This window comes from Scylla paramamosain, chromosome 3 (genome assembly GCF_035594125.1).
Source record: "Scylla paramamosain isolate STU-SP2022 chromosome 3, ASM3559412v1, whole genome shotgun sequence".
Lineage (NCBI taxonomy): Eukaryota > Metazoa > Arthropoda > Malacostraca > Decapoda > Portunidae > Scylla > Scylla paramamosain.
The window spans coordinates 6345703-6373578 of NC_087153.1; the positions used below are offsets into that span (position 1 = coordinate 6345703).

Sequence of the window (27876 nt, forward strand, 5' to 3'; positions counted from 1 at the left end):
ATTATAGTAATAGTAGTAATTATAGTAGTAGTAGTAGTAGTAGTAATTATAGCAGTAGTAGTAGTAGTAGTTATAGTAGTAGTAGTAGTAGTAGTAGTAGTAGTAGTAATTATAGCAGTAGTAGTAGTAGTAATTATAGTAGTAGTAGTAGTAGTAGTAATTAAAGCAGCAGTAGTAGTAGTAGTAGTAGTAGTAGTAGTAATAGTAAGTAGCAGCAGCAGCAGCAGCAGCACAGCAGCAGCATCAGCAGCAGCAGCAATAAAATAATCATCACATCAATGAGCATATTCGCCTTGAGAAGTGGCACATTGGGTTCAATACACATTTCCTTACTTGCCAGTGTCCCCAATCAAGGAGCAGCACTTGTCTTTCTTTGTTCGCCTGATGGGCCTCCGTGTGGCGACTCAGGACTCGTCAGTGTGTGCATGCATGATTTTCCTTCATGAGATCCTTGCAGCCGCGAGGAAATTGTGTTGTGTCTGACTTGCACCGCTGTGTGTGTATCATTTTCCCATTATCTCACTTCCTGTCTGCTTCTCCTGAAAATTAGACACGAAGCTCGCAGATAGGATAGTGGTCATAACCTATAGTAACACAAACCGAACTGGCGCCTGGTAGCCTTAATGATCCCGCCACTGACTAGTAACTGATAGCTCACGTGCTACCTGTTATGGGCGGTGGGGCTCCAAGCAAACTGTGTCAACCTGTAGCCTTGATAGATTGGCGAGGCGGTGCGTGGGTGCCTTGGCGTCCCGTGGGGTCTGGACTTCCCGTATTGAGCCACCGCAGCCTTGACACATTAATGACAAGTCTCTTTATCTGATAGCGTTGACAGGGTAGTGTGTAAATGTATGTATGTATGTATGTATTTATGCAATTATGTATACTCGTATATGCTGACCTAGGTGTTCGTATGTCCTTTTGTACTTTTATCAGAGCAGAGAGAGAGAGAGAGAGAGAGAGAGAGAGAGAGAGAGAGAGAGAGAGAGAGAGAGAGAGAGAGAGAGAGAGAGAGAAAGTGGGTGTGTCTTTATGTATGTATGTATGTATGTATGTGTGCTGACGTATTCGCATGTTCTTGTATAGTCTTATCATATCTTGAAATGGAAATACTACTGCAGAGAGAGAGAGAGAGAGAGAGAGAGAGAGAGGAGAGAGAGAGAGAGAGAGAGAGAGGGAGGCAGGGTGGGGGGAGGGAAGGGTATCGTCTGTTGGGTGCATGGGCAAGGGGGCGGCGCCGGGATGTGTGGCTTTCGCGATAGTTAGGGCGTGGCGTCCTGGCTGCCGGCCCGTTGTTATGGCAACCACCTCATATATATTCTCTCTCTCTCTCTCTCTCTCTCTCTCTCTCTCTCTCTCTCTCTCTCTCTCTCTCTCTCTCTCTCTCTCTCTCTCTCTCTCTCTCTCTCTCTCTCTCTCTCTCTCATATCCGTTCCCTGGGTTCTTAAATCTTCCCACACAGCCTTTCTTCCGTAGCATAATCTAAACGAGAAACGTGCATAGCAAAAAATATGGACAAAATGTGTGTGTGTGTGTGTGTGTGTGTGTGTGTTGTGTGTGTGTGTGTGTGTGTGTGTGTCGCCCCAGTAACACTTTCCTGTCGACTGGAACCAACACCGTCCCCCCCCCCCCCAACATCCCCACTCCTTCAGCGGTATCCTGGAGGCGAGTGGTACAGGCAGGAGCCACAGAGGCGGAGACAGAGTGGCATCACCTTGAGGGCTGGTGGCGCCTCTCTGATAACGGCGCCGCTGTACTCCTCACCAGCGGATTCAATCGTGACCTGACCGCATGCCCTGCTTTGATTGCACCATGTCCCGCCTGCCTTAGGACCATATTCTGAAGCGCTTCCGTTAGCACCTCGATTTTATTCCAAGGGCTCTACAGTCTTTAAGGGTGTTTTTATGGTTCTAGTGACAGATTAACCAGATTTCTACATTGTTAACAAGAGAAACACTCTTGAGAACCCGGCTAATCATCTCTGTGGCCTTGGAAAACCGCCGTGGTGAGAGAGTAAAGCGTTATTTACTAACCACCCCCTCCCTCAACACCCTCACCCCGCGAGGAGCATTACTGGTGCAGCGAGGCACGAGCGTCTTGGGGAGGTACTGGGCTAGTGTCGTTGCTCCCGCCAGACGCCATCCACTTGGCCAGACATGGCGGCGGGCTGCAGACACCCACACCGACTCAGACTACGAGAGGCACACACGCGAGCCTCCTCAGACGTGACAAGGTGCGGACAGGCGGGCGTCACGACACCTCGGCGCCGCGGTGGTGCGGAGCGGCTATGTGACAGCCCGAAGGTGATGCAGATTAATGTGATGTGTCCCGGCTTTTACCTTTTTTATGAGTATTCAAGAGTCATGGTAACGCGTGCCCCGAGCCATTACTGGAGCGACACCCAGACGCGCCGTGGTCGCCATGCGTCATGCAGGTATGCGGTAGTGCCTGCCTGCCTGCCTGCCTGCCTGCCTGCCTGCCTGCCTGCCTGCCTGCGTGCTTTCATGTCGCCTGCATGGCCATTAAAAAAAAAGAAAAGTATAATAAAAGGAAGGAAAGAAAGCTGCACCATGAAATTGCAGTATTGGTGTTGGGGCAGTGCAGGCCAGGCCCCGTCAGCAAGGGAGGCGGGAATGAGGCAGGAAGAGAAACATTACCCTGCCCCATGGCGCTGTGATTGAGTGGTGTTTGTGAGTGTAAGGTGACCTGCGACCCCGCTGTGGCCTCGTGTCTTGCTGTCCCCTGCCCTAGCCCGCCCGCCAGGCGCACTCCGCTTTCATTCCCATCTATGCACGCCCGCCTCATTCTTAACCCATTCATTTGTACACGTTCATGATTCTGACGTATTGTTGCTTCTGTTTTGTTACTTCTATTGTTGTTGTTGTCATCGTTGTTGTTGTCCATAATCATTATCAACTACTTTTTCTTCTGATTATTATTATTATTATTATTATTATTATTATTATTATTATTATTATTATTATTGTTATATTTTTTATTATTATTTTATGTGTATGATTGCTGTTGATAATATGGTAATATACCTTCATCACCCACTTGTTCTAATGAATTAATTACTGTTCACAGGTGAGTTGCCCTCACAAGACTGGCCTCATGTTCCGCTTCTAGGCAGGTAAGGTAAGAATCTCTCTCTCTCTTTGAAAAGTAGACTGTCCTCCCGTGTCCGCTTGACCGTGACTGACCTTCACCTCGTGTGACCTTTCGAGGCAGGATGGGAGGGGTCGCGGTCAAAGGAGGGATGAGTCTGACCTTTGACGCAGTCATGTGTCTCCTCGTGACTCCAACTCTGACAGTGCGTGACCTTTTGACTCCGTGTGTGTGTGTGTGTGTGTGTGTGTGTGTGTGTGTGTGTGTGTGTGTGTGTGTGTGTGTGTGTGTAGGCTTCTAATTATCAACTCTGTAACAGCCAGTATACACACGACACGATTCTCTCTCTCTCTCTCTCTCTCTCTCCTCTCTCCTCTCTCCTCTCTCTCTCTCTCTCTCTCTCTCTCTCTCTCTCTCCCCACCCATACCATCCTGTTCCTCCTCCTTCCATCATTTCAACCATTCTCCTTCCCTCACCACTCAACTCCTGTATCGCACTAACAGGAGGAGGAGGAGAGAAGGGTGATGATGAAGAGGAGAAGCTGAAGAAGGAGCACCCACCCATACCATCCTGTTCCTCCTCCTTCCATCATTTCAACCATTCTCCTTCCCTCACCACTCAACTCCTGTATCGCACTAACAGGAGGAGGAGGAGAGAAGGGTGATGATGAAGAGGAGAAGCTGAAGAAGGAGCAGAAGGAGGAGATAGTAAACAGGGATGGACGGAATAGTAACTTTGAAACGAGACCTGTTGAGTCGCTTGGAGGGAAGGAGAGAGGAGGAGGAGGAGGATCGGCGGAAATCCTGCACGCGTGGGATAAGATAGGAAGGGAGGAGTGAGGCGGAAGAGGAGGGGGAGGTGGTGTGTGGTTTTGGGTGGAGGTTACAGGATGGAGGCGTATCTGTACTTGATGTCATGTAGATGTTTGGTTTGGTTTGATTTAGTTTGGTTTGAATTGGTCAGGTTTGGTCTTGGTTTGGTTAGGTTAGGTTTGTTTTGGTAAAGGTTTGCTTTGGTTTGATTTGATTAGGTTAAGTAAAGTTTGGTTAGGTTTTGGTTTGGTAAGGTTAGGTTAAGTTTGGGTTTCCTTAAGGCTTACTAGTCAGGTTAGGGAAGATCTTTATTTGGTTAAGTTTGGTATGGTTCAGCTAGATCAGATTGACTTAGATGGCAGTGATGTGGTTAGATTAGGATTTTGTGTAGGTCAAGTTAGGTGAGGTTAAATCAGACAAAATGTAGTAGTTACCCTGTGCTGTGCTGGCTGGGTGTGTCGTCCTCTCCTAAGCCACACCTCTCACTCTGCCGTATTGAGCCACATCCACGCACACTCCTGTCCTTTCAACCCATCTCTTTCAAGTCCCTGCCTCTTCTTTTTTCAACATTCCACATTTGCACTCCCCTCCTCGCTGTACTCCTCTGCCTTGTATCTCTTGCATCATGAAGAGATACACTGCTAAGGCTTGGGTTGTCTTGTATCGTGTAGAGGGAGGAGATGGATCGTTAGTGGAGTTGGTGGAGTTGGTGGAAATGGCTCTTCAAGTGGTGCAGGTTGGGTGTTTATAGTTCAAAGTCTAAAAGTAGAGAGATGGGATTAAAGTTTTCTGTTGTTGTTGTTGTTGTTGTTGTTGTTGTTCTTTGTGCATCGTCATTTCCTATCTCTCTTCTTTCATTCTTCCATTCTACCAGTCTTTTTTTTTTCTTGGTTTTCTTATATTTTGTCTTTTTTTTCCTTAATTTTCATCTTGTTCTTCGATTAATTTCCGTTTTTTTTCTATTTATCGTTTCTGCACTTATATCCTTTCTCTCTCTCTCTCTCTCTCTCTCTCTCTCTCTCTCTCTCTCTCTCTCTCTCTCTCTCTCTCTCTCTCTCTCTCTCTCTCTCTCTCTCTCTCTCTCTCTCTCTCTCTCTGCAAGTTAAAAAGAAAATTATTTCCATTCAAATTTAATAGAGGGAAACAAAATTACTGTATACCTTTCCCTCCTGTCTCCCTAAATATTTTCCTCCCATTCCTTCATTTCGTCTCCCCATACATACATTTCCCTACCTTTTCCCTCCCTCTCCACTCTCATTTAGTTTCCCATTGCTGGCCATCATCCACGTCCCTCATCTCGTTCCCTCGCGCACTCCTGCCTTCAAATATTGAGAGTCCTTTCCAGCCAACCTTTCCCTTATAGCCTGACCCACCGGCATGCTCCGCTATATCGCCCCGCCGCTGCCATCAGGACACCACGCCGGCTGGGATACGCTCCGGGGCAGGTCTTATTGGATCTTTGCGTCGTAACTCTTTGGCGTGGGGAAGGACGGGACGGGGATGGTATATAAATGGCCTCGGTATTCTGAAAGGCTTTGTTCTCTCGCCACGGGTGTTTTCCAAGGTCACAGAGATGATTAGCAGGGTTCTCAAGAATGTTTTCTCCTGTTCATAATGTAGATGGTTTGTTATTCTGACACTAGAAACGTAAAAAAAAAGATACTCTTAAAAATCTGTATCTCTTCACCATAACTGTTTTCAAAAGGCACAGAGATGATTAATCAGGTTCTCAAGAGTGTTTCTCCGGTTCATAATGTAAATATTTCGTTAGTCTGTCACTAATACCGTAAAAACTGCCCTTATAATCCCATTTCATTTGACCGTAACTGTATTTCAAGGGCCACATAGATAATTAATTGCTTTCTGAAGAGTCTTTCTCCTGTCAATAACGTAGAAGCATTGTTAGTCTGTCACTATAAACGTAAAAAGAACCCTTAAAAACTCGTGTAACCACTAGAGCCTTTAGAAAGTAGTGGAGATGCAGCCAAAATTGTTTCAGAATATGTTCCATACTGGTGCATGCAGGACGCTTGCTGGGGGAGTCTCGCGCATGGAGTCTAGTGGGTTATGATGAGGTCCTTGTGGAGGTTCTGAGAGATCATCGATAGTCATTTGCATTGAGGGAACGATGGAAGGTCTTGTATATTATGTGGGTTTTCGATGTGTGAGTGTATATGCAGGTGGTGGTGGTGGTGGTGGTGGTGGTGGTGGTGATAGTGGTGGTGGTGAGCTGTCCATGTATACGAATTCTTGCTTTCGATCCGGCCCATTTTTTTTCTTTTATGTGGAAAAAAATAGAAATGTATATTGTACATATGAGTGAAGTGTTAGTTAGGCTGATCTAAAGCTACAAAAACGTTAACAGTCTTACTTAACGAGTATCGCCCACTGGACACTTCCACGACATCGCGTCTGGTTCTTATTCCAGGAAAAAGGCGACGTGACAAAGAAAAAAAAACATGAAAACCCGACAGATAATCTTTGTGGCCTTAGCAAAGTGTCCTTGTGAGAGTTCGAAGTGTTTCAAATTAGAGACCCAAGTTGTGAAGAATGTGGCGGCTTCCCCAGCGAGGGTGACAGTTCATCGAAATGAGACGTATGTTTAGGTGGCAGCCAGAGATGAGTTTGTTGCACGGCGCGCCCATCCCGAACCTGCTGACCTGAGGGATCCTTCCAAGCCTGATTCTCGGTAAGCCGCCCACACGCGCCGAGGGGAGCCGCTGGAGGCGCAGGAATGGGCGGGCCGCGAGGAGACGCCAAGCAGCTTTTAGAAAAGTTTCAAGTTGCATTTGGACTGTTTGAGAACCAGAGCCGCGGCTAATGACTCCTAAAGAGGCAAGGAACGATGTTGTCAGGGGAAGCGCTAGGTACAGAAAATCCTCATTTTAGTGCTAATGAGCGCCGACTTCTTTTTCCGAGGATTTAGGAAACTTTATTCTTCTTATAGAAAACACACACACACACACACACACACACACACACACACACACACACACACACACACACACACACACACACACACACACACGAAGATGTGCGTAGTTGTGTGCGTAGTACTGCACTGTACACTTACGGTCGGTTCGTGTTAGAGCAGCCGGCCTAGTACTCAGAAGAGGTGTAAGCACGTGACCACTGGCTTCTAATGGACAGCTTCCCTTGCATCTCCTCGTAATGTTACAATGGCTGTTGAACCCACCACTCACATAAAGACCTCCTACAGCTCATTCTGTGAACCAGTTAGGATGTCACAATAGCGCGCCCGTGGGTGTGGAGGCGCCTAGTGTTTAGTGGAATGGGTGCACTTGCTGGAAGGTGGAGGTGAGCTCATCATCAAGACCGTATTCTTAAACACTTCTTTCCACATCCCGACCACTTTTAAAGGCGCTAGTTAAGGTTGCACGGGTTTTTAAGTGTATTTTTACGGTTCTAGTTACAGATCAATAACATTTATACTTTACTAACACGGGAAAGTGTCTTGAGAACCCGACTAAATAATATATCCTTGGCCTTCGAAAAATATTCGTGGTGAGAAACCAACGCGATTCTGGATATAGGCCAAAGTTCCATCAAATCTTCATTACTGCGTGGTATTGCTGGAATATAATGCCTCTGATTTTAGAAGAAACTATATCCTGCAAGGTGTTTTCTCTAGAAGGACAGTTACAAAAAGAATCTCCTCACCAGACAAAGGGCGTGGGCGACGTGAAGACAAGACTGTAACATCTACTTGAGTGTTGTGTTGCTGTGAGTGCTGGACTGGGACTTGGCGCTGCTTGTTGTTGTCTTGGTCGCAGCTGCTCGATGCTCTCGTTGTTGTTGGATTCTGCTCATCGGTAAATATTTTGTGACCTGAATTTTCTAGTGACTCAGGTAAGAAACTGTAAAGGTTCGGGTGGTAGATATCCAGCAAGTTGACAGGTGACTGAACCTAATCGCAACATGTGGGAAGTCACCGTGAGTTTTGTCCTCAGTGTATGGATTCAGGCCTCCGTTAAATGTTCGGTGACATGAATTTCTCAAGGAACTCTTAAGAATTAATAACGGTCTGCATGAAGGTGTATGCTCCTGTGTGTTAAAAATTAAGGCAAAGACGCGTCCTTGAACCGAATACTTGTGTGGAACCGCGGATCAATCACCGCATAGCTTCTGTCTGCAAGGCTCCCTCGCGGAAATTGAGTCGACATGAAACTGCACCGTTTGTCGAGTCACTAGCGGGCCTGGCCATGCCTCTTGACATGCTGTATACGTGAGGTGGCCGAAGCAAAACCACCAGCGGTCTCCTGAGGTAAGACCGAAAGCCCGGTGTTTGGCGATATGAATAAAGGCTGAAGTGTGTTGGTGCATGCGGCGGGCAGGACAGTGTGGCGATGCAGGGAGGCGAGGTGGGAGCTCCACTCACATACCTTAGCAGTCTGATCCATAACAACGAGTGGTCTGGCCGTGACGTCACTCCCAAGAACTGGCTCGCTTTATGGTCTTGTGAACTCCGTGACTCAACCACAGGGAAACGCCCTCCTACAGAAAGAAAAAAAAAAACAATGGAATTTTAACTACACCGCATAAGCTAACAGACAGACGCCGCAAAGGATCTTCACTTGCATTATAGAGGAACATATACCAGGTGGAGTACATGTAGGAAGTACCAAGGCGGCATTCGCTCTATGAGATTTCCAAGGGGAAGAGGGAAATAATGTATAATAATCCGTGTAGCTCATTCCGGGCACGTCCCTTTGCAGGCCAGACACGCAGCGGGGCTCAGGCCATCCTGCTTACCGTTTTGTGGCTTTTAGAGAGAGAGAGAGAGAGAGAGAGAGAGAGAGAGAGAGAGAGAGAGAGAGAGAGAGAGAGAGAGAGAGAGAGCACATTGCACCTTCAAGACAGACAGACAGGCAGGCACCTTCCCACCTACACACCAACCCACCTTCCCGCCTCTTCATCCGCCTACCTATACTCAGCCTCCTTCACACTCATGGGTGGAGGGAGGAGAGAAGAGGAGGAAGAGGAGGAGGAGGAGGACAATGCGGGCGGCGCCACTCAGACTTGTATTATAGTATCTGTGGAGCCCATCAACTCCTCCCTCCTCTCTTAAGAATCTTTCCTCCCCTCCCTCCTTCTCTCCCTCCCTCCCTCCCTTAGTAAATGTTTCCTCTTTTCTCTTGATTCTCTCCCATTCTGCAAATATCTTATGAAATGGATTGCATTCACTGAAGTCTCTCTCTCTCTCTCTCTCTCTCTCTCTCTCTCTCTCTCTCTCTCTCTCTCTCTCTCTCTCTCTCTCTCTCTCTCTCTCTCTCTCTCTCTCTCTCTCTCTCTCTCTCTCTCTCTCTCTCTCTGATATTGTCTCCTCTTCATTTTGTTCTCTCCAGTCCTGCTCACCCTCTTTCCTTCTCATCTTCTCCCTCCATTCCTCCCTCTCTCCCTCCCCTCACTGTTGTCCTGTTGTCCTGTTGTTACTAAGCCGTGTCCCTCCTCCTCCTCCTCCTCCTCTTCCTCCTCCTCCTCCTCCTCCTCCTCCTCCTCCTCCTCCTCCTCCTCCTCGTCCTCGTGCTTCAAAACAGCGGTTGGAAAAGATAACAGTTTGGTAGTTGTTGTCTCTGTTAGGTTACTGGCCTCTCTCCCTCCACCCTCCCTTTGTTTCTCTTCCCCTCCTCTCCTCCCAACCCTCCCCCTTCTTTCCCCTCCTTTTCCTCCTCTTCCTCGTCCTCTCTTGTATTCCCTCTCTTCTTATTCTTCCATTTGCTTACCCCGTCGTCTTTTGTCTTTTGTTTTTCTTTCAGTCTTATCTTCAGCTGTGGTCTCTCTCTCTCTCTCTCTCTCTCTCTCTCTCTCTCTCTCTCTCTCTCTCTCTCTCTCTCTCTCTCTCTCTCTCTCTCTCTCTCTCTCTCTCTCTCTCTCTCTCTCTCTCTCTCTCATCATAACCTAATTACCTTCTATCTGACCTTGAAAAGACCAAAGTTCAACGTGAATGATAAGATCGACAAAATGATGACCTCTTCTCCCTCCACCCGTCTCTTTCTCATTACCTCTCCCTTTCTCCCTCCTCTCTTCTCTTCCTTCCTCTCTCTCTCTCTTTCTCCAACTTTTTAGCTTACGTACATCAAAACCATTGCTGCACAGACCTCATTGCAGATCCTCCTCCTCCTCCTCCTCCTCCTCCTCCTCCTCCTCCTCCCTCCTCCTCCTCCTTCTCCTCCTCCTCCCTCCTCCTCCTCCTCCTCCTCCTCCTCCTCCTCCAGGCTGTTGAGTGAGGTCACAGTTGGAGGCTCTACGTCTAGTCGATGAAGGGGGTACACACACACACACACATACACACACACACACACACACACACACACACACACAATGCAGGGGGACAGGATCGATTTGTGTGTCTCGTAGTTTGTCACTGCAGACTGTTCAACACATTCCCCGCCCGCATGCCTCTTTCTCCCTCTCCTCTCCCCTCTCCTCCCTTCTTCTCCCCTCACCGCAACCAGTCCCCCTCCCATATCGCCCCTGCCACCTCACACATTCCCTCGCACATACCGTAAGCTCTCGACACCCACAGTACCTCAGCGCACACCGTACCTACCTTAACAGTGTCTTCGGTAACCTCGCCAACCCATATATCCTCCCTTCTGCTCCCCTCAAATCCTCCCAAGGTCCCTTTTCCTCGCCTTGGTACTCCACTTGGTACTCCACCCCGTCCGCAATCCCTCCTCGTCTCTCTCCCGCTGCGGTCTCCTTCACGGTGTGTTGGGGGTTTCCTGGTAAGCGGGTATTGTGTCTTTTGTGTACATCGAGCGCGGACCGTCTCTTCCTCCACTGCTGTTGCTGGAAAGAAAGGTTGGATGTGTGTGTGTGTGTGTGTGTGTGTGTGTGTGTGTGTGTGTGTGTGTGTGTGTGTGTGTGTGTGTGTGTGTGTGTTATAGGGGGTTGTTTTCCTGTGTCTTCTGCCTCATTACATTATCTCGTCTCCTCCTCCGTATCTCCTTTCCTTCCTCCTCCCTAAGTGCGCTCTCCTCCGTCTAGTGCCTCGTTTTCCTCCTCCTCCTCCACCTCCTCCTCCTCCTCTTTCCTCCTCCTCCTCCTCCTCCTCCTCCTCCCTCATCTCATTCCTACATATTTACTCTCCTCCCCTTGCTTCCTTGAACTGTTCTCGTGCCTACTTTCTGTCCTCCTCCGTTGCCTCCTTTCCTTTCCTCCTCCTTCCATTCCTTCTCTTCTGCCTCCTTCTCTGTCTCCTCTCTCCGCCCTTCGCCTACCTCCTCCCTATCTTCGCGCCTCGCTGCTCGCTTCCTGCCTCCCTTTCGCGTCTCCCCGACGTTCTGGTTGCCTCGTTTCATTTCCTGCCACCGCCGCGCCGCCTGCCTGCCTGCCCGGGCAAGGCTGACTCAAGCGTTTTACCTGGAATCAAGACTCGCGACAGAGGATCACCCGCCGTGGAATAATCCTTAGCGTGAGGTCATGACAGGCACGTCAGCTGTAGGTCGCCAAGCCGCCGCCGTCACTGCCATCGCCACCACCATCGTCTCGTCGTGCATCTGACACCTCCCGCCACACAGAGATGCGACACCCAAATTTGTCTCAGTACCACTTGTATCCACTCGTCTCAATGCAGTGTGTGTGTGTGTGTGTGTGTGCGTGTGCGTGTGCGTGTGTGTGTGTGTGTGTGTGTGTGTGTGTGTGTGTGTGTGTGTGTGTGTGTGTGTGTGTGTTGCTGCGGCGCATGACATGGGTGGGCAACATGCAGCGGCCAGCACCTACTGGTGCATGTTGGTCGTTTTCTTTTCTGTTTATAAGACACAGATGACTTTACCAGATGGTGTATTTTCTTAGTTCTGACATCACCGTGAGAAGAGCAGGTGATTGGTGCACTGGTGACGTGGGCTGCAGCGGCGAGTGCGTAGCGCCGGCGGCCTCTGACAGTGCCCTTCTGCTGTTGCCGCTGTTATTTAGCACTGAGGGATTGCCTTGTGACCGTGATTACTGCAGAACGAATGCCCTTGTACAGAATTGATGTGGAAAACTTATAGAAGGTTTTATGTTTTTGTGGTTTATGTTTGGCTAAGTGAAGCAGTGGCCGTGGTGGAGGGCGCGGCGGCAGGGCGTGGTGCGGGAAATTATGTCGGCTCCCTCGTGAAACTGTCATGCCTTGATGAGTTTTTACTGGCGTGAGCGTGTTGCCGGACTTGCCCCTCCTGCACCGCGCCGGGAAGATCCTCGCCGCCCTGTGCATCTCCCCCTGTGGTGCGCCGCGGCCAGGGTGAGGCAGCCCTCGTCTGCCGCTACAGGAAGTGCGGCGCGTGTATACGTAATGTATTGATATTTGGCGGATCGCTATTACCACTCGTGTCTTGTCCTTCCCACCCCCACCCCCATCCCATCACCTACCCACGCCTCGCTACCACCGCATACCTGCACGACGCTTTCCCTCCCTACTGGTTTTCTCCTCCAGACTTTCACGTCCCCCGCGTCCTGTTTTCCCTCCCCGTCATTACCTGCTGTCGCTGCCACTGTTTCCACATCGTGCACTTTGTGTCTAATCACTTCATCCTCATTATTACCCAATCACCCTTCTTTCCTTACCCCATCCCTTCCCTCCCCTTCCCTCCATTCGTGCCTCTCCCACACTACTCCCCCCCATAGGTCTGGGAACGCCGTGCCCACCGTGAGAGAATTACTCAACCAGGTGTGTGACGGAACGCTCGCCCGAGATTTTTTTTTTTTCTTTCTTTTTTCTCTCCACCTCCAATACCCGCACCCGTCACTTCCGCCAGCCACTTCCCCTTCTTCTCCTTCCCCTTCACCTCCTTCCGCTATTACCTCTCGTTCTCCTCCCCTTCTCCTCCTCTTCCTTGTCGCGAACTAGTGCGGTAAAAGTGTAAGAGGCACAGGGTAGGCAAGGAAGGAAGAGGTTACGTCATTACCTCTCTCCTGCCTCGTCTTCCTTCCATCACGTCAACCTTCCTCCTCCTCCTCCTCCTCCTCACCTCCTGACCTTGCTTGCCACACTCCCTTTCCTCCGTCGTTGCTAAAAACAGTGATCCTTGAAGCTCTTTGTTCCTCAGTGAAGGGACTGGAGGGGAGGAAGGGAAGGTAGGCGGAGTATTGTTTTTTCCGGCCCCTCCACCTCCACCTCCACCTACACTTCCCACCCTTCTCCACTTCTCTCTCTCTCTCTCTCTCTTTCTCCACCAAGGAAACTGCGTCTCTGCTCCATCTTAAGGGGAATTAAGGTATATGGAAGGGATTCTCTCTCTCTCTCTCTCTCTCTCTCTCTCTCTCTCTCTCTCTCTCTCTCTCTCTCTCTCTCTCTCTCTCTCTCTCTCTCTCTCTCTCTCTCTCTACACCACACACACACACACCACCCACACACACACACACACACACACACACACACACACACACACACACACACACACACACCGGCGTCCCATTGATAGCTTATCGCGCTGGTAAAGACAACACCGTGTACCCACCTGTTGCGCTCCCTGGCAGGTGTGTGTGTGTGTTTGTGTGTGTGTGTCCTCCTATAGCCTCAATAAAGGAGTCGCTATAATAACTGTACGAAGGAGAGAAGGAGTGAGAGAAGAGGAGAAAACTGTTGTTGTTCCTGTCTGTAGCTTCAGTAAGGGACTCAGACCTATGGAGGAAAGAGAACTGAGAGAGAAATTGGTGAGCCTTGCCGCTGTTTCTCTGTCTATAGCTTCAGGAATCACTACAATACCTATGGAGAGAGAGAGAGAGAGAGAGAGAGAGAGAGAGAGAGAGAGAGAGAGAGAGAGAGAGAGGAGAGGCTGCCGTTGTTTCTCTCTTGTTCCTGAAGGAGGCAGCACACCAGAAGCTTCCCTTATGTAAATTTACAAGGCGAAACTGACAACTTAGACACACACACACACACACACCACACACACACACACACACACACACACACACACACACACACACACACACACACACACAACACACACACACACACACACACACACGTAATGGCCTCGTTTCTTGTATCCACCTGTTTTTTTTTTTTTTCTTTTTTTTCTGTGGTGTTACATCATGCACTAATGTCCGTCTTAATTAACATGTTTTTTTTTTCTTTTTTTTCTTTTTTTTTTCCTCTCCTTGCGCCGTCTCTTTCCCCTTGCCGCATTGTTCGCTCTGTGTCAATGTATGAAAATCTTGTTGTCGAGTGTTTTGTGTTTTGTTGTCGGGTCTCGTGCGTGGCCGTGACTTAGCTGTCTGTTGTGCTGCTGGTGAAGTGTTGATTGTCTCATTACTGTGTGTGTGTGTGTGTGTGTGTGTGTGTGTGTGTGTGTGTGTGTGTGTAGAGAGAGAGAGAGAGAGAGAGAGAGAGAGAGAGAGAGAGAGAGAGAGAGGGCGAATCAAACACCAGTCCTGCGTGACTTATGAACACGCTGTAATGCACATGCTTGTAAAATATAACATTGTTGGTTGATATAAAGATTAAGCAAATAAAATGTTATGACAAGCACTTCACAAAATTCAGGAACATTAAAAAAAAGTTAGCATAAAAACACTACGTAATTGGTAAGAAACCTTGAACAAAAAAAAACAGATACAACTTTTAACTTCAACAACATTGCATCACACTGCTGTCTCCCATTAAACATTTGTATTTGATTCTCTGTAACAAGAGTCCGAATCCAAAACAGAGATAGAGGCTGGGCTGTAGATCTGAGAGGACAGTTAATTTACCTCAATCAAACACACACACATACACACACACACACACACACACCACACACACACACACACACACACACACACACACACACACACACACACACACACACACACACACACACACACACACACACGCACTTTTAAACTACAATAACTAAAGTAGTTTTGCTTTTGTAGCCTGGAAAACACAAAATTATCCTCCTATTCTCTCGTTGTGTGTGTGTGTGTGTGTGTGTGTGTGTGTGCGTGTGTGTGTGTGTGTGTGTGTGTGTGTGTGTGTGTGTGTGTGTGTGTGTGTGTCCAAACAAAGAATCTTTACAGTCCTCTGCATATTAAACAAAGGATAACCTCAACAAAAGGGTAAAGCACGACAGGTAGGGACGGGTCAGACAGATAGCTAATACAAGTAACCTCCATGCCCCCACCTCATCCACACAGAGGGAGGTGGGGACGAAGGGCGGTGAGCAGGAGGTAGCTATGGTGACGAGTATGATGCAGTGTTGTGTTCATGAAGCGTAGGTAAACACCCCGGCGTTGACAGGGTTCAGGGACCGTAACTAAGGAGCCTCTGGAACTTAACGACCTCTCTCTCTCTCTCTCTCTCTCTCTCTCTCTCTCTCTCTCTCTCTCTCTCTCTCTCTCTCTCTCTCTCTCTCTCTCTCTCTCTCTCTCTCTCTCTCTCGGCCAGTGTCTTTTCCTTTCCAAAAAAATGCATAAAAAGACTAAGGTATTTCCATATTGTCAATACTTTCACCGGTGATCTGAAGGTGGCGGGGCAGCGTCAGTAGTCCTGCGTCGGGTGGTCATTCATTGAGGACCTTGCGGTGATGAAGGGTCTGCGGCGGCGGCGGGATCCTATATTACCATGTCGCAATATCCAGGAGCCCCGGCAGCAGGTCCAGAGGAGGCGGGGAGGGCCTGGAGCACAGTGGGGAGGCGGGGGTGACGGAGGACGTGTAGCCAGGGGTGTGGGTGAGTCTTGGTCGCCACCTGGGCCGGTCCTGTGTTGGGGGGAGGAGGGGGTGAGAACATTGATTTTCCCGGCGAGAAACGTGACTCCCACAAACAGGTTGGGGCAGTGTTGGGGAGGTGCGGCCTTCACGTCTTCTATAAACCCTGGACACTGGACTGGACTATACTGGACTGGACGCCTTTGCTACGCTCCGCTGTTGGTTAGACACCTAACTCCTTTTAATCTACACTCAAAAGCTCGTAAAATATTGAAAAAGGATAGCAGTCGTACATGAAACGTTGAATTGTGGAGTTTCTGCTTATATGTTCTGGGCATTGGACGATTTTTTCCGTACACTGTGTTAGGCACCGGAGGAAACCCCACCATTATGTGCTCAAAGGCTCCAGACTCATTACATCTTGAGAAAGGGTAGCAGTCAAACATAAACCTTACCATTGTGGAGTTCCTGCTTTCTTTGTTCTGGAAACTGGACGAATTTTCTTTAAACCATCCTGGGTTAAGCAATGAAGAAACACCCACCGTTCTATACTCAAAAGCCCCAGTACTCATTAAATCTTGGAAACAGGAGTATAGCAATCATAGATACATAAAGCATAGAACTGTGGAGTTTATGTTTTTACGTTCTGGACACTGGGCGCTTTTTCTGTACACCACCTTGAGTTAGACACCAAAAAACACCTACCATTTTACGCTCACCCCCCCACCCTTTGCTCATTAAATCTCGAAAGAACGGACATCAGTCAGGAAACATAACACTGTGGACTCATTACTTTTACGTTCTTAGTGGACGTTCATAGTGTACACGTATATACGTGTGTAGGTATATACGTTTGTAGGGAGTCAGCGGCGCGGTGTGGTGTTGCAGGGGCGTGAAATGAGTAGAGGCTTAGGTAAGAAGGCTGTGAATGAGTACCTGCTTAGAAATAGAAAGAACCATGGAGGCGTGAACATAGACACCGGTGGGAGGCGGGAATGAGGGCGTGTTAATGCGGGGCTGAAACGAGGAGCGGGACGTGTGGATGGCTGGGCGAAAACGGGGTGGGTGAAGGCATAGAAAACGTGCGGGTGGTGGTGGAGGGCGAGTGTGGGCTGGCTAGACCTCGAGGCACCGGCGGGGGAAGGGCGTCAAATATGCATGAGAGTACACAGGTCAGGAGGAAGAGGCTGTGATCCGTCACCTCGCCCTGCCTGAGGGTGAAGCTGGCGAGGTGTCTGGCAGGTGGGGTGAGTGGTGCCTACTGCAAGTATAATGCTGAGGCGAATGTTGTGTGCAGGAAAAGAGGAGGGGAGTAGATGAAGAGGAGATACGAGTAGTCCTGTAAAGTGGTCGTTAAGTATGCCTGAAAATTAGTGCTGTATATAGGAAGGAAAAAAAGATGGTTATGTGGAAAAAGAAAAGTTGTAAAACATACTTGGAAATTTGTAATCTTAGCTACTGAAGGAATATTAATGAAGGATGGACGAGATAAAACGATAGTATTTAAAGAAGAGGGAAAAGCAGATAAAGACGGGGAAGAATTTTTATGAAAATGGTTTTGAGATACACCTGGTATTTTTTAATCATCGCCGCTGAAGGATTATTGATGAAGAAGTGGAGGAGATAAGAGGACTCTAAACAGAATAATGAAGAAAGCCGATTAATAGGAGACTGTTGTATAAAAAAAAAGTCGTGGGAGTGTTCGTGGCAATCTTTAATCATCGCTGGTGAAGGAGTATTGATGAAAGATGGACGAGATAAGACAGGGAGTTTGAAAAAAAAAAAAAAACGATAAAGCTAAATCACTTACTCGAAGAAAAAAAAATCGCGAAATTTATTCACCCGATAATCTTGAATCATCACGACCAAATCATGACGCTCTGGTAAGAAGATGAAAAAAAAAATAAATGCTCGCTAATGTTTACAGATACGTCAGTGTTTAAACAGCCTGCTTGTACAAACCCTCAGTTCGCACCCAACAACATACTCGGCGGGTTTGGGTTAGACTAACAAGCAAACGTTTTCCCTTTCGTTCACACTCTGCAGGGGACAACCATCCCAACGAGTCTAAAGAAATGGTGCAGTTTTTTTTTTACTCCACAAGGCTCTTCAGGGAATGGGCGGTTTAATATTACGGGCATTTAACTTCTTGTTTGTTAATCCTTGCACTGCTAAACAACTTTCTTCCACAATCATCTACAACCCTTATACACTTGTTTGTGTACTGTAGCCTCTTGAACAGGCTGTGCGGTCTGGAATAAACATTGTGTTCAAGCAGACACTTAATTTATTTATTTATTTATTTATTTATTTATTTATTTATTTATTTATTTATTTCATTATCTCCATTCACTTATTTTTATTTGTTTATTTTATTTATTTATTTATTTATTTATTTATTTATTTATTTATTTATTTATTTTATTCATTTATTTTATTTATTTATTTATTTATTTATTATTTTTTTACGGTGGTCAATGTTTACAAAAGGCATCCAAAGAAGTAAAAGGGTTATAATGATAGTATAACATCTGCTGCTTCATTTGAGTAACCCTAGACACTGTTATTGAGCTGAAATATGACCCCAGATACTAAAAGGTTTGATATAGTCGAACATTTATTTTGTTCTCAGGTGTGTGTGTGGGAAAAAATGCGCTCTAACTTTCTTTAGATCATTTTATTTAGGTTAAGTGGTCATAGCAGTAGTTGGGTTCAGTCATAGCGTGGGTTCAGTCTAGCTTGGGTTTAAGACGTAGCGTGGGATCAGTCACAACAGTCAAGGGGTTCACTCATATCAGTCAGTGGATTCAAGTAGATATTTATGGCTGGTGATGTTATTGAATAGATTAGAACATTCACGTGGTGTTTTATACTTCGAGCATGAACACACACACACACACACACACACACACACACACACACACACATACATACACACACACACACACACACACACACACACACACACACACACACACACACACACACACATACACACACACACACACACACACACACACACACACACACACACACACACACACACACACACGGGCAGGAAAACTGATATAACGAGCAGTGATATACCCAGCGCTGTGATTAATGCTCCACTTGTTGAATGTTTGTCTGACGAGGGGGAAAAATTGTAAAAAGTTTCTCTGAGTGTCTGTGTTGAGCCGCGTGTTTTTTTTTTTCTTTTCTTTTTTCCTTCTCTTTTTTTATTGTTATTTTTATGCCATTTGATAGTGTTTTGTTTATTTTCCTTCATTTGTTGGGTTCTTCTTGTTCTTGTTTTTCTTTCTGTTCTTGTTCTTCATGTTCTCCTCCTCCTCCTCCTCCTCTTCCTCCTCCTCCTCCTCCTCCTCCTCCTCCTCCTCCTCCTCCTCCTCCTCCTCCTCCTCCTCCTCCTCCTCCTCCTCGTCATCATCATCATCATCATCATCATCATCATCATCATCATCATCATCCAGTCAGAGAGGTTGTATTGACGGAGTGTGGTGAGGACTGAGGAGGGACAGGTATTGGTGGTGGTGGTGGTGGTGGTGGTGGTGGTGCTGGCGGTGATAGTGGTAGAGGACAGATGTATTGGAGCGCGAGGCCAGGTGTTGTGAGAGGTGGGAGGGGAGATGGAGAGGCAGGTGTGAACATGAAGACAGGTGTGACTCGGGAAAGGAGGACAGGTGTGAAGCAAGTGTGGAGAACAGAGAAGGGGTTTTGGGTACTGGGGTAAGCGCTAGGCAGGTGTGGTATGGTGTGGTATTGGGGGCAGGTGTGTGGGTGAGATGGAGCAGGATACTGGCAAGAGTGGTGTCTGTCTGTGTGTGTGTGTGTGTGTGTGTGTGTGTGTGTGTGTGTGTGTAGATGGGTGGGTGGGTTGGTTAGGAGGGATAGAAGAAAGGGAGGAGGAGGAGGAGGAGGAGGAGGAGGAGGAGGAGGGGGGTGGAGGGGGCTGGACCTTCCTCTTGTGGTGTGTTTACTGTTATTAAGACGATGTGTACGTACTAACCTTCCCCCCTCCTCCTCCTCCTCCTCCTCCTCCTCCTCCTCCTCCTCCTCCTCCTCCTCCTCCTCCTCCTGCTGCTGCTGCTACTAACCCTCTCTCTCAACATCATTTTAGTTACGAGGGGATACCAGGCTTGTGTAAACCTCACGAAACCTCCCCAGAACCTCACCCACTGGCCACGTATCCTCATCCCTCGCTACCCTGCATGCCTGGCCCGCGTGTTGATGCCCAGGAATGCCGAGGAAGGCGGGTATGAACAGACGAGAGGGATGAAAGGGGAGTGGCAATGCTTTCGTCCTCAGAAGAGATACTTAGGATGCTTGGAGTGGGATTAACCTAGTGACGTCATGCATTCTTTGTGCCCTTTTTCGTCTCTGGTCTGTTGTTTGTGTTTCTTTGTGTGTCGGGTGTGTGGGGGAGGGTGCGGGTGGTAGGGTGGTGTAGTGGAGTGCATGGGAGTGGCGTATAGACCTTTTGTTGGGGTGGTAGGGGAGGTGTTGGTGGGGTAAGAGGAGTGAAGTGATTGAAGAGAGAGATGAAGGAGGAGGAAGAGAAGAAGAAAATTAAGGAAAAAGGAAGAAAAAGATGAAAAGGGAGAAAAAAAGGAAAGGATTATTATCTGCGTCTAGACAGAGAGAGAGAGAGAGAGAGAGAGAGAGAGAGAGAGAGAGAGAGAGAGAGAGAAGCAACACCACCACCACCACCACCAGCCATTAAAGCGCTCTTAGGATGTGAAAGGGTCGTTTTTTGCCTCACAGCTTCCCACGACCCCCCCACTCCACTCCTCTTCCCCCTCACGCATCATCCCAGGCACTCACTCCTCCTCCCCTCTCCTTCCCACGCAGGCACTCCCAAACCTTCATTTCCTTCACTCGCAACATTCCCTCTCACTCATAACTTCCCCCCAAACCCGTGCCCTCATCCCACGCCCCCCACGCGCCCGCTCACGCCCGCCACGCCCCACGCTCCCTACAGCTTCGCCACCTCGCAGTGTGCCGGGTGTACTGGTGGTGGTGGGGTGCGGGAGGAGCGAGCGAACGAGCAAGTCAGTGAGTGAGGAATGGAGGGAGGGAGTGAGTGAGGAAGGGAATGAGTGTGTGTGGAGCAGGGAAGCGTGAGAGTTTGTCAGTGAGAGAGTTAAGGAGGCATCAGACGGATTAAACAGCCATTAAGTGAAGGAGGAAGGGAGCGAGCTAGCTAACGAGTGAGTCAGTGAGTGAGTGAATGAATGAACGAATGACTTGGGCGTATATGTAGTAGGCTATCCGTAGGTAATATTCCTCAGGCTTGAAAAGGATATTCCCTACTTGTTACCTCGGCCACCTCTCTGCTTCATGAATGTCTGCTCGTATACCAGTGTATGGTGTCTCATTGACGTGCACGTATTAAGTTAAGTCGCGTGGTCAGCAAATGGAGCCGTAAGTTAATGAATACATACATATTTCATGCGTATATTAAGCGAGGTAATGCTATTAATTGAAATCATTTGTAATTTGTAGTAATTGTCCATACGAGTTGCATTTGAGCCTTTTAAAATAGAAAATATTAATTACATTGCATTTTACGGGGTTCATGTTAAAGTAAAGTGTTCTTTTCGATACAAAGGCTGCTGTGTACTCCGATTTCACTTAATTCAGAACTCCTGCTATGGAATTTCAGCATACATGCACCTGACTTTCATTAACTAAACTATGGAGAAAGCCTGACTTGATATTTCACATCATTCAGAACTCCTAATTCAGACCTTCAATGCACACACCCGACTCATTCACTAAAGCATGTCGATAAAGCAGCGTCAGAATTCAACCCGCCGTGCATAACTGGGCTAAGAAAAACCTTTACGCCCAGCCCTTGCTCCACATAGCCAGGCCGCAGGTTAATGTACTGATATGTATTTCCTTTAATTCTCCTTTAATCTCCCCAAGTGGGGTGGAGGAAGGCGAGTGGCTGCAGAATTAATGAGAGTTTAATCTGGGAAATGCTGCTTCGGGAAGAGATATGGAGTGTTTTGAGAATGCAAGGGTGAATTCAATCCCCGAGGCGCCGCGGTAATGAGTTCATGCTGGGAAAATACTAATTGGGAGAAGGATAGTATTTTAATTAATGCTGCTGGAATAAAAATGGGTGGGAAAAAAAAAGGGAGGGAGGGGGAAATTTAACGATACCTTAAAGATCTTTGTTGATTTATGAGTTAGTGGTGTTAATGAGAGAGAGAGAGAGAGAGAGAGAGAGAGAGAGAGAGAGAGAGAGAGAGAGAGAATGGTGGAGACTGATGGATGGATGGACGGACGGGCGGGCGAGCGCAGAGAGAGAGAGAGAGAGAGAGAGAGAGAGAGAGAGAGAGAGAGAGAGAGAGAGAGAGAGAGAGAGAGAGAGTAAATTTAATGTGATATTCTACATGAACAAGCCGGAACCCATAAGAATGAATATCAGGATTTATGTCATTCGCCAGTACAGTATTTCTTGTAATTTTTAGTTATGTTGCGCTGATTAATGTGTGTGCAAGTCATACACCACGCCTCACCAACTCTGCCTTTGTGATTTTGCCGTCAGAGAACACGTGAGGATGGTAACTGGCATTTCTGCTCCCTGATTGGTCAAAGTGTATGGTCCCAGTTTTCAGACATGCGTTTAATCAATAAGACACCGAATTATTGAAATGAAAATAATCTGGTACCTGGCAGTTGAGTAATAAAGTAAATCTATTGCCTCAAAACAAGACGGGAATGTGTAAACCAATCAGCGAATGCGAGCACCAGTCAGTGGCATTTACCGTGTTCGCGTGTCCTCGTGTCCTGACGAAGTGACTGACGGAGTTGGTGAAACAGAATAATTATATACACGTTTGTCGCGTTGGGCGTTACGAGGACGCATGGGGTGAACTCTCTCTCTCTCTCTCTCTCTCTCTCTCTCTCTCTCTCTCTCTCTCTCTCTCTCTCTCTCTCTCTCTCTCTCTCTCTCTCTCTCTCTCTCCCCCTCTCCGCCTTTCTTATGACGAACTGCATCAGGAGAAGAGTATCAGGGTGTCTCTAAGATTAAATTGGCGACTGTTCTGGACTTTTCTCTATTAAATTTCTTTTTCGGATGAGACAAAATTGAGGGTTTTTTTTTTTTTTTTTTTTTTTCATCCCACCTCTTCTTATGCATATGTATTTTGGCCACCTTGTTTCACGCATAAAAGAAGAAAAAGAAGAAAATAAAACTACTGTACACCCTTTAGAAGCTATATGAATACCGATCCCCTCCTCCTCCTCCTCCTCCTTCTCCTCCTCCTCCTCCTCCTCCTCCTCCTCCTCCTCCTCCTCCTCCTCTTAACTATTTATAGCGCAACAGGATGTCATGGTTAAAGCCTCTTTTTTCCCTTTCTTTTCATCTTTCTTCGTCTACAGTGTATTTTTTTTTCTTTTTTTTCTTTTTTTTTCTTTTCTTTTTAATCTCTTCAGCGACCTCTCTGCATAGAATTCCCCCTTGTAGGCTTTTGTAGTTTTATCAAGGCTTTTTTTCTGTGGGTTCCGGGTTTTTCCATCTCAGATCAGTATATCGCATTTAACTCTCTCTCTCTCTCTCTCTCTCTCTCTCTCTCTCTCTCTCTCTCTCTCTCTCTCTCTCTCTCTCTCTCTCTCTCTCTCTCTCTCTCTCTGGCTGTCAGTGGGTTGTTCATCTCGTAACGGGATGTCACATTTAATTTGCTCTCTCTCTCTCTCTCTCTCTCTCTCTCTCTCTCTCTCTCTCTCTCTCTCTCTCTCTCTCTCTCTCTCTCTCTCTCTCTCTCTCTCTCTCTCTCTCCCCTATTTTACAGTATTGATCTCCCACTTTTTTTTTCCCAGTTATCTTGCTCGTATATATTAACTGAGAATTATTACCATTGCTATTATTAGAGAGATCAGTACAGTTTTCTCACCTCTTTCTCCCCTTATTGATGACTTCCAAGGGGTTTTTTTTACCTCCTTCCGTGGCGAGCGCTTCAGTAATGGCCATCCAACCCACACAAGACGAAAGGCACCAGAAGACGTCCCTGCTCTGTGCTCTACCGTGTACCTGCACTCGACTGTTCCTTTGTATTTACACATGTACAGCGTTTCTTGTTGTTGTTGTTGTTGTTGTTGTTGTTGTTGTTGTTTTGTTTTGTTTTCTTGTTCTTGTTCTTTTATCTGCTTTTCCTTTTTTTTTCTTTTTGTGATTTTTTTCTTTTTCTTTCTTTCCTTCCTTCCTTTTTTCTTTCCTTTTTCCTTCTTCTTCTTCTTCTTCTTCTTCTTCTTCTTCTTCTTCTTCTTCTTCTTCTTCTTCTTCTTCTTCTTCTTCTTCTTCTTCTTCTTCTTCTTCTTCTTCTTCTTCTTCTTCTTCTTCTTCTTCTTCCTCCTCCTCCTCCTCCTCCTCCTCCTCCTCCTCCTCCTCCTCCTCCTCCTCCTTTCCTTCTGTCCATTCTTTCTTTCTCTCTCTCTTCTTCTTCTTCTTCTTCTTCTTCTTCTTCTTCTTCTTCTTCTTCTTCTTCTTCTTCTTCTTCTTCTTCTTCTTCTTCTTCTTCCTGTGACCTCTTCTGCTTTGGATCGCTAGCATGTAAGTAGGTCGTAGTGTCCCAGCTCTTTGTCTCAACCCCGACTACCTTCCACTGAATAGGCGTGTCAAGGAAGGGTGCTGGGATACAAAGGAACACTACCATTCTTTCACTGTATATAGTCAGTTGTTTTCTTATTGTACGAGGGAGGAGGAGGAGGAGGAGGAGGAGGAGGAGGAGGAGGAACGCTCAATCACTAACAGGAATAGATATCATAATGAAACAATACGAGTAACATGTGATATGTGTGGGGGCAGAAAATAAGGATGCCAGACATTTTCCGTAATGGTGCCCAGAATACCAACAAGAGGAAAGAAGGAAGAGTGTAAGGTTACATTATCAATATAGAAAAGAAGAAGAAGAGGATATTATTTGGACCTACCTGTTTGGATATAAGTATAGTGAGGAAACAAAGAGAACAGTGCATAAATTTTGGATAATAAGAGGAAAGAATAGGGGAGAGAAAGGAGAAAGCGGAAGACCCAGACAGTGAGAAGTGACAAAGAAGAGGAGATTATTGGACATTATCTGTTTGAAAATAAATGTAGTGAGGAAACAGAGACTGCATAAATTTTCGATAATAAGAGAGAAGAAAAGGAAAGGGAAAGAAGAAAACAAGACCCAGACAGTGAGAAGAGACGAAGAAGATGACATAGCTGGAACATATTTGAAAATGAGTATAGTGCGAAAACAAAGAGAACAGTGCATAAATTTTGGATAATAAGAGAAAAGAAAAAGAAAAGAGGAAGAAGAAAACGGAAAACCCAGACAGTGAGGAGGGACACGTCAGGGAGTGCCGTTCCAAAGGCAACACTTCCTATCAACAACTCAACTCGACACACCTATAGAAACCATCCTCGTCACCCTCCCCGTCACTCATTGGAAGGCCGGGCTACGCTGGTGAGGTCTCGAGGTCCTGGTTCCGCACAGGGAGGGGAAAAAGAACTGGGTCACGCCGGCTGGAGTCTGCAGTGTTATTTTTGGCGTGATTCAAGGGAAAATGAGCAGTATCACCCTCCCCTCTCCTTCCTCCCCTCTTCCTCCCTTCCCCTCCTCCCTCCCTGTGCCCCTCTACTGCTGCTGTGCCCCTCCTCTCCTCCTCTTCCCTCCCCGATCTTCCTGCTTCCCTGGGTTGGTTTCGGATCCTTGCGTTGTTCCCATCAGCACCTTGCCGCGTTCATCGTGTTTGCATCCCTGAGAGAGAGAGAGAGAGAGAGAGAGAGAGAGAGAGAGAGAGAGAGAGAGAGAGAGAGAGAGAGAGAGTGTGTGTCATCTCTCTCTCTCTCTCTCTCTCTCTCTCTCTCTCTCTCTCTCTCTCTCTCTCTCTCTCTCTCTCTCTCTCTCTCTCTCTCTCTCTCTCTCTCTCTCTCTCTCTCTCTCTCTCTCTCTCTCTCTCTCTCTCTCTCTCTACGAGGGGGGTTCTGGTGTAGAGGGTCAGCTTTAGGTCCTTGCCTCCCCTCCTCTTCCTCCTCCTCCTCCTCATTCTCTCCCCTTCTATCTCCTCCTCATCCCCTCCCCCTTCCTCTCATACCTACTTCTTCCTCCCCTCTTCCTCTCTTTCCCTCCCTCCCTCCCTCCTCCCACGATGAGTCACCCGAGAGAGAGAGAGAGAGAGAGAGAGAGAGAGAGAGAGAGAGAGAGAGAGAGAGAGAGAGAGAGAGAGAGAGAGAGAGAGAGAGAGAGAGAGAGAGAGAGATAATAATGGTTTGGTGCTTGTGGTGTTGTTTTAAAAGTCCATCTCACAGTGGCTTGGTCGCGGGTTTGCTCAGTGTCCCAGCATCAATAACTGTTGTGTAGGTTGGTAGCGCCTCATTCGCCCCTTCAGTAACACGGTATCAGGTTCAATATATTCCATGCATCATTGGAGAGTTATTATTGTACTGGCTAATGTTTTTTTTTTTTCTTTTTTTTCATAATGATGGGGGTTGGAATTCTTGTAGTTACTCATTCAACGCAATTGTATCTTTCCTGTTTGAATGACTTTTGTGGTTTCGTGGGTAGCAATCAATGGGTTAAAGTTGCTGTTTGATGTGGAGTAAAGAGGTTTGTTGGTACTGGAATGAAAGTTAGATTATATTTTTTTTTCTCTCTCTCTCTTTTTTCTCCTCCATCGCTAACAGTTTCGTAATGATCAACATGTCTGCTGCTGTGTGTTCTTCCTGTGTATGTGTGTGTTCCTTTGTGTTTCTCACCTTTAAGAAGTCGAGTAATTGATAATAACTTGATTTGAATTTGTCTTCTTCTTTTTTTCCTTGTTTTTTTTTTCGGTGACTTCAGTAACTTCAACTTCTGGAAACTGATTAAAGTATTTCTCAACTGCAATTCCTCTGGCTGGTGAAGGTCTCTCTCTCTCTCTCTCTCTCTCTCTCTCTCTCTCTCTCTCTCTCTCTCTCTCTCTCTCTCTCTCTCTCTCTCTCTCTCTCTCTCTCTCTCTCTCTCTCTCTCTCTCTCTCTCTCTCTCTCTCTCTCTCTCTCTCTCTCTCTCTCTCTCTCTCTCTCTCTCTCTCTCTCTCTCTCTCTCTCTCTCTCTCTCTCTCTCTCTCTCTCTCTCTCTCTCTCTCTCTCTCTCTCTCTCTCTCTCTCTCTCTCTCTCTCTCTCTCTCTCTCTCTCTCTCATGGACTAGGTAAGCTTCAGTCGAGAGAGAGAGAGAGAGAGAGAGAGAGAGTTATGGACAGTGACACACGAGGGACTAAAGTCTACGGCAGGATGGAGCCTTATTTAACTTTCTCTCTCTCTCTCTCTCTCTCTCTCTCTCTCTCTCTCTCTCTCTCTCTCTCTCTCTCTCTCTCTCTCTCTCTCTCTCTCTCTCTCTCTCTCTCTCTCTCTCTCCTCTCCTCTCCTCTCCTCTCCTCTCCTCTCCTCTCCCTCACTCACACACACACACACACACACACACACACACACACACACACACACACACACACACACACACACACACAGAGAGAGAGAGAGAGAGAGAGAGAGAGAGAGAGAGAGAGAGAGAGAGAACTGTGACCTGCAAGACCTGATGGCGTTTCCCTGTGGTTGTGAGAGAATCTTGTCGCCTTCCCTGGGGCTGTGGTGGCGGGGGTGTCCTATGGTGCTGGTCGGGGAGAGGGAGGGGTAGTAATGGCCTGGCCCCTCCAAGCTGTCGAAGTTGTATTGAAAAACTTGTTGCTGTCTGAACCACACGTAAGCAATACCGGGAGAGAGAGAGAGAGAGAGAGAGAGAGAGAGAGAGAGAGAGAGAGAGAGAGAGAGAGAGAGAGAATACGTGGAATGCAAACAGGAAAAAGAGCAAGGAAATAGGAAGAGGATATAAAGAAACTAAAGGAACAAGAAAAGAGTAGAGAAGGGAAGAGAGAGAGAGAGAGAGAGAGAGAGAGAGAGAGAGAGAGAGAGAGAGAGAGAGAGAGAGAGAGAGAGACTATAAATTACGAAACGAAAGAGAACCGGAAGGAATACCAGGAAGAAAAAGAAAAAGGAATAGAACGAAACTAAAAGAAAGTAAATCAATAGAAGAGATTAGGGAGAATAGAAGGAAAAATGCAATAAAGAGAGAGAGAGAGAGAGAGAGAGAGAGAGAGAGAGAGAGAGAGAGAGAGAGAGAGAGAGAGAGAGAGAGCAGACTGCGAAACGAGATACAGAAACGGACGGAATACAAGAACGAAAAGAAAAAAAGGAAAAGGGACATGAGAAGGAAATTGAGAGAAAGAGAGAAGGAAGGAAGGAGTGGTGGTGGTGAGAGAGAGAGAGAGAGAGAGAGAGAGAGAGAGAGAGA

At 47.1% G+C, this 27876-nt stretch overlaps 1 protein-coding gene across 1 annotated transcript in view; it reads left to right on the forward strand.

The window, feature by feature from the left end:
* The window catches only part of LOC135089659 (ras-specific guanine nucleotide-releasing factor RalGPS1-like), a 103918-nt gene that overhangs the window by 44419 nt on the left and 31623 nt on the right, over positions 1–27876 (forward strand). The window lies entirely within an intron of this gene.